This window comes from Manacus vitellinus, unplaced genomic scaffold (genome assembly GCF_001715985.3).
Source record: "Manacus vitellinus isolate BGI_N305 unplaced genomic scaffold, ASM171598v3 ctg7180002434758_pilon, whole genome shotgun sequence".
NCBI lineage: Eukaryota > Metazoa > Chordata > Aves > Passeriformes > Pipridae > Manacus > Manacus vitellinus.
The window spans coordinates 53,643-60,681 of NW_021938696.1; the positions used below are offsets into that span (position 1 = coordinate 53,643).

A 7,039-nucleotide genomic window follows, 5' to 3' on the forward strand; every position below is an offset into this window, starting at 1 on the left:
TGAACCTCATTGCTGGCAGCAGGGACTTGGCTCACAGCTGAGGAGTGTCTGTTACAAAGGTGAACCTCATGAGTTTCAGATTGTGGCAAAAAAAGAAGAAAAAGCCCTCTTTGCTGTGTGCAGCCAGTTCTGTGAGCAAAGCAGGACCCAGGAGACTGAGCAGAGACAGGATGGAGTTGGGAAATGTGGAGCAAGGTTGTCCACACTGTGTCAGACCTCAAGGGAAAGCTCCAACCAGTCCAAACCTCCTTAGGAGAGACCCTGGATCAATATCAATCAGAGAAAGCTGCAATCAACTCTTTTCAAAGGAGAAAAGTAAGAAACTACACCCTTGAAAATAAGAATGCATGTTTATTAGAACCTCTTTGAAGTATTTCTGCGTATTAAGAAAACTTCCTGATTAACTGCACTAGACTAGAGGAAAATCAAGGCAGAGCTGTGGTTTCTTAGCACTTGATTGATTTTAAGGAGCCTCGTGGTCCCCACGGTGCACTTGGCGCTGAGTCCTTGAACCTCAGGTGAGGTTCTCCTCTGAGAGAGAGGAGACCTTTCCATGAGTCCAAGTCAGAAGAGAATGTCAACATATCTCAAAGCATTAATGGGTCTCACTGAGGGCCATTCCCAATCCAGGCTCCTCAAGGACTCCTTGAAGGAGATCACTGCAGGCCATGATTGCACAAATCTGTCACAGACTTTGTGTCAAAAGCAAAAGCCAAAGTGCCCTTAAAAACTGAACTACTTCAAAGAAATGATGAGCCCCACAGAGTGTCACAACTGACAAAGCCTCTCAAGGGACTCATTAGAGCAGGTAATTGCAGAGGATTGCACAAACCTCACCAACACTCAGTGTGGAAAGCAGAACACAAAGTCCTGTGAAAACCCTGCAGTCCCTGAAGCATTAACGAGCCCCACCGGGTGTCACAACCGACAGAGTCTCTCAGGGGACTAATTAGAGCAGGTCATTGGAGGCCACGACTGAACAAACCTCTCAGAGGCTCAGTGCCAAAAAAAGCACCTCAATAAACCCTGAGTGCCTTGAAGCATTAATGAGCCCCACTGAGGGTTGTCACTGTCTGAGGCTCTCAAGGGACTTGTTACAGCAGATAATTGGAGGACATGGTTGCACAAACCTCTCAAAAATGCAAAATCAAAACCCCAAATTGCTCTGAAAACCTTGCAGTCCCTTGAAACTTTAAGGAGCCCCCTGAGGGCCATTCCTGACAAAGCCTCCCCAGGGACTCTCCAGCAGATCCTTGGAGGCCGTGGGTGCAGGGAGGCAAAGGCTCTGGGCAGCAGCTCAGGTGCTGAGAAAAGCCTGGCTCGGTTTGGGGAAATTTCCTTCCTTTTCAGGCTTCCTCCAGCTTTGGGAAACGCTGCCTGTGAGATTGGCACCACCTAAGAAGGGCTCTGGCAGGTTCCTGGGAGCAAAACTGGCCTGCTTTGGGCTCCACTCGAGATCTTTGGAGCATGGAGACACCTGAGAGTTAAAAAGAGGAGGCTGCATCTTTGACAACATTTGGGAACAAGCAGGGATTGCTGGTATGTGGATAATCTGCATGGGAATGGTTGCTTTGAGTTAAAGCATTAAATTAAAATATATGTGGGTATCTCAGTGATTACTTTTGGTTTTAAATAGGAATATTTAATTTTTCTGTATATTTATGTTATGAAGTTGGTAGATTAGAAAATCATGGTGACTTTTCTCTCATGCAAACTTTAATTTGATCTTGGGAATTTTGAATGACATCTCTATGAGACAGATAAAACTCACAGGAAAATGGCACAAATACCTTGAGAAAATAAGCAAAGTATTAGGACCATGTGTTTGTGTGAATTTGGATTTTTCTCTTGAAAAAATGCCCTGTGCTTGTCCCTTGGCTAATTGGATACTTGATTTTTTTCTGACCTGCTGTTGTCATCAGTGACACCTCAGGGTTTAAGAAGACTTCTCAATGGGTGTTGGTGCTGGCTGAGACACAGCAGCATCCTCAGCCCTCGCCTGGGAGAGGACATTCCCTCCCCAGGCCAAAGTGAGTTCCTGAAACCCCTTTTCAGCTGAGTTGTGGCTTCATTAGAAGGCACCTGCGATGGAGGAGCTGCTGCCTTGTAGCTCCCACCCTGCCAGTGAGCCCTGCAGGGAGTCCCTGTGCTCTGGGAGGGTGGGGAATGCACAGGGAGGGCTCAGCTCCCTGGGCAGCAGGAGCATTGCTGGGCCTTTACCAGCGCTTGCAGGGCACTGGGGAGTGTTGCAAGGCTGGGATGGGAGCATGTGGGCCCTGGGCTGGATTTGTGAGGGCTCAGGAATCCCAGGGACAGAGCAGCAAGGTTGGGAATGTTGGATTATCAGTGACTCTCTCAGAAGTTATAAAAACCTGATCTGTTCAGGCAAATCAGGTATGGTGGGGAGATCAACCTCTTTGAACCACTTTCTTCTCTGGATGACTGAAAACTGCAGGACACACTGGCACTTCTTGCATTAACCTGTCTTTTAGTACAGTTAGGAACTCTTGTTATTTCTGCATAAACCGTTGCTTCCCTGTCCTGCTAAAATGCCCATGGATGCATCAGAGCCACTGGATTCCCTGGAAGAGAGAAGCCTGGTTTACTTCCAATGGGATTCACCCCTCACCATGTGAAGGTGAATGATTCAGATCTTGGACAGTCTCCCAGATCTTGGTGTGCTGACAGAGCGCCAGGGGATGAGCTCCCGCATGTGAGGAGAGCTGGGATTAATCTCTCTCACCAAGGTCTAAGAACTGAGCCATGCCTTGCCTTGCTTTGTTTGGATTGCTTCTCCTTCCCTTGCCTTGCCTTACCTTGCTTTGCTTCCCCATTTTCATCACTTTTCTCCTTTTTCACCCTCTTTCTTCTCATTCTTACATTAAATGCATTAAACATCTGGACAAGGAATGTAAGCCAGACTGTTCTGCAAGGGGCTGGTATTTATGCATTTCCTTCCTTTTTTTTCTCCTCTATCCCCAGGCATTCTATTTAATAAAATCCCCTCTGGCCAAACAAGTCAAGATTCCCTTATCTCTGTGGCAAATCCGGGTCATGCAGGCTCATGGATTCTGTTCTTCCCTCCCTTTGCAAACCTCCCTGCAGCAAACAGCCCCTGTTGGATTCCCAAACCTTCCTGCAGAGCTTGCTCCAGCTCCCCTCCTCCTGCAGTCCCGTGTGTGCTGGTGTGTGGAGTCTTTCTCTAGGCCTGAAGTGGGGGTGGTGGTGGACAGGCCACAGGATTGCTCTGCAGAGGGAAAATGTCCCAAAGAAAAGGCTTGGAGAACCACACTGTTGGATTTGGATTCGTTCTTCTGGCATTCTGTGACCACTCCAGCCTGCAGGGCCTGTGCTTCACGGTGTTCCTGCTCATCTACCTGGTGGTGCTGGCAGGGAACAGCCTGGTTGCCCTCCTCACTGTGCTGGACTCCAGCCTGCACAGCCCCATGTACTTCTTCCTGAGGAACTTGTCCTTCTTGCAGGTCTACTACACCTCTGTCACTGCCAAAAATGCTGGTGTGTCTCCTGAGGGCAGATGGCAGGATCTCCTTCCTTGGCTGTGCTGCCCAGCTGTATTTCCTGGTTCTGCTGGGCATCACCCAAAGCCTTCTCCTGGCTGCCATGGCCTACGAGTGCTCCATGGCCATGTGCCACCCCCTGCCCTGTGCCCTGGCCATGAGCAGGGGGCTCTGCACCAGGCTGCTGCTGGGCTCCTGGGCGGCTGTGGCACCAGTGTAGGTAGGACAGACCTACCAGCTGTTCCCTTTGCCCTTCTGTGCATCCCGTGACCTTCCTCACTTCTTCTGGGACGTCCCCCCACTGCTGGACCTGGCCTGTGCAGACACGTTCTGGAACCAAGTGGGGCTGCACACCATCACCCTGGGTTTTGTAATCCTTCCCTTCTGCTTGATAGTTCTGTCTTACATTAAAATTGTCAGAGCAATTCTGAAAATCCCCTCAGCTCTGGGCAGGCACAAAGTCTTCTCCACCTACTCCTCACACCTCGGGGTGCTGACACTCTTCTATGGCTCAGCCACAGTCGTCTACTTAAAGTCGTCTACTCGAGGGATTCTGGAGATCCTGACAAATACTCTGCCCTGTTTGACACAGTTGTGACTCCCATGTTTAACCCTCTCATCTATAGCTTGAAGAATAAGGAAGTGAGAATGGCCTTGAAGAGACTCCTATGGACAAAGTGATCCTACAGAGGGTGTAAAATGGTCCCAAATGCTACAAGTCCCACTGGGGTATGTGGTTGCCTAAACAAAGCACCCCATATTCACTCCAACAAAACCATGTGTTCCAGCCTGGCTTTCCTCCTCCTCCAGGAGGGGAACGGTGTCCTGAGGCATTCCTGTTATGTCCTACCCTGCCATGACATCTTTGTCCTTCAGAGCACCTTCAGTACCCCAAAAGAGTTCAATGACAAGAGCTCCTTCAAGCTGGGTCTGACCAATGTAATGTTAAGGGGAAACAGTGCAATCGTGGTCAGTCATCAATGAGCCCCAGAGGTGACACAACCCATGAGAGGTGACTCCCCTTGGGTTTGAGAAATCCCTTGCTAGGCCTCATGGCCTATGGGCAGTGTTTCTGTGTGGAATCAGCTTAAAAAGCTAAAGGATATGAAGGGCACCTTGCCCTGCTATGAAATCTTGCACTGAGTTCTGTAAGGCTTGAGTAACTTGGCATACAGAATAAATAATTAATAATTTTAAAAACCCACCAAGGGGATAGTTCAGCACTAGAACAGGGTCCCAGAGACCTGTGGAGTTTCCATCTGTCAAGGTTTAGCAATGTCAGCCAGGCACTCAGCACTGCACAGTCGCTCACTCCCTCCCCACCAGAGGGGTGGGGGAGAGAATCAGAAGGGTAGAAGTGACAAAACTCCTGGGTTGAGTCAAAGACGTGCACACGTGCAAGGCCAAACCAGGAATTCATTCCCAGTTTCCCATGGACAGGCAGGTGTTCAGCACCTCCAGGAGAGCGGGGCCCCGTCCTGAGAAATGGTGACTGGGCAGACAAACACCATCACTCCAAAGTTCCCCCCTACACACCCTGAGTGTGATGTCCATGGTCTGGAGCAGTTCTTGGGTCAGGGGGGTCACCTGGCCCAGGTGTGTCTCCTCCCACCCTCCCACGCACCCCCAGCTCCCTCCCCAGCGTGGCCGTACCAGGGGCAGGAAAGGCCTTGGAGCTGTGCAAGTGCTGCCCAGCAATAACAAAACTGTCGGTGTAGAGTCGTGGCGGTCGATAAAGACACAAAGAGTCTAGTTGTGTGCAGAAAAGATGTCTTTCTTTATTTTCTCATCTGCCTTTTTATACCCCTTGCTAGCAGCAAGCAATAACCTCATTTTAGCTAAGCAAGCAACAGCGTTTTCATTGGCTAGGATCAACTGGTGATACATTTAGCAAAGCTCAAGGCCTTATTGTAGTTCCCTCATCCTAGGCCTACCAACTTTACAGTCTGCTTTGTTTCTCCTTTAGGGCTGTGTACTGACTTCCTTATCATCAAGGATACACCCTAAAGCTTACCGAGTCAATATATTCATCCTGGGAGCCAATAGACCCACTGTTAACACCTTCGGAAGGGCCTGTGAGGTCCCTTCTCTCAGCAGGAGCTGATGGCTCAGCCCGTGACTCATGGCTGGGCCAGGGGCTCTCCAGCTGCCCCTGCCCTGGCCTGTGACAGCCCAGCACAAGCCCCTTTGGTTCAAAGAGTCCCTGCAGTGTCACAATGGCCCCTTGATTCTGTGAGGTTCCGCAGTGTCCCAGGGCTCCCCTGATTCCATGAGGCCCCATGTGTCACAGTGGCCACTTGATTCCATGAGGTTCCACAGTGTCCCAACGGTCCCTTCAGCTCCGTGGAGCTCTTTGACATCCCGTGACCTCCCGGCTCTTTAGGAGCCCTGAGAACTTCAACAGGGGGAAGTGCCGGATTCTGCCCTGGGATGGGGCAACCCCGCATGGATGGACAGACTGGGAAGGAGAGGCTGGAAAGCAGTGCCGGGAAAGGGCCCTGGGGGTGCTGGTGGGTGGCCAGTTGGCCCTGAGTCAGCAGTGCCCTGGCAGCCAGGAGGGCCAAGCCTGTCCTGGGGGCATCAGGCCCAGCATGGCCGGCCGGGCCAGGGAGGGGATTGTCCCGCTCTGCTCTGCCCTGGGGGGGCCTCACCTGCACCATTGGGGCAGTTTGGGGGGACACAATGGAAGGGAGAGATTGAGCCATTGGAGAGTGTCCAAAGGAGGGCAGGGAAGATGGGGAAGGGCTTTGGGGGGAAGGTGTGTGAGGACACTGAGGGCACTTGGTGTGTTCAGCTGGAGAAGAGGAGACTGAGGGGAGACCTCACTGCAGGTACAACTTCCTGGGGAGGGGCAGAGGAGGGGCAGGCCCTGAGCTCTGCTCTGGGGGGACCAGGGACAGGACTGAGGGAATGGCCTGGAGTTGTGTCAGGGGAGGTTTAGGTTGGATCTTAGAAAGAGGTTGTTCCTCCAGAGGGTGGTTGGGCACTGAACAGGCTCCCCAGGGCAGTGGGCACAGCACCAAGGCTGACAGAGCTCAAGAAGTGTTTGGATGATCCTCTCAGGCTCATGGTGTGACTCTTGGCGATAGGCCTGTGCAGGGCTAAGGGTTGGACTGGATGATCCTTGTGGGTCCCTTCCAACTCAGCCTATTCTGTGATTATCAACCCTGTGTTCAGTACAAAGCCAAAACACAGCCCTGCACCGGCCACGGGGAAGAAATTTAACTGTACTCCCCCTGAAACCAGCACAGCCTTTAGGAGCTCTCCCAGAAACATCCCACAGTCCATTTGCCACCTGGAACCAGTGACTCTGAGTTCCTGCTTCCCCAGCCCCAGGGATGGTCTCCTTGTCTGCTCATTCCTCCACACTCTCTTTTCAGTGATGGCCTCACTGGGGCTTGCTGACATCCTCAGCAACTTGGAGGTTTCCTGATAAATTTTACTTCTCTAGAGGCTTGTTCAGTCTTCAGATCCTCAGTTCAGGATTTCAGTGCCAAAGGGCTCATTGACACTCAAAACAT

At 51.3% G+C, this 7,039-nt stretch overlaps 1 pseudogene; it reads left to right on the top strand.

Moving 5' to 3' along the window:
• The first annotated feature begins 3,260 nt into the window (after nt 1–3,260).
• On the top strand, nt 3,261–4,199 carry LOC112841386 (annotated as a pseudogene).
• Nucleotides 4,200–7,039: the final 2,840 nt, after the last annotated feature.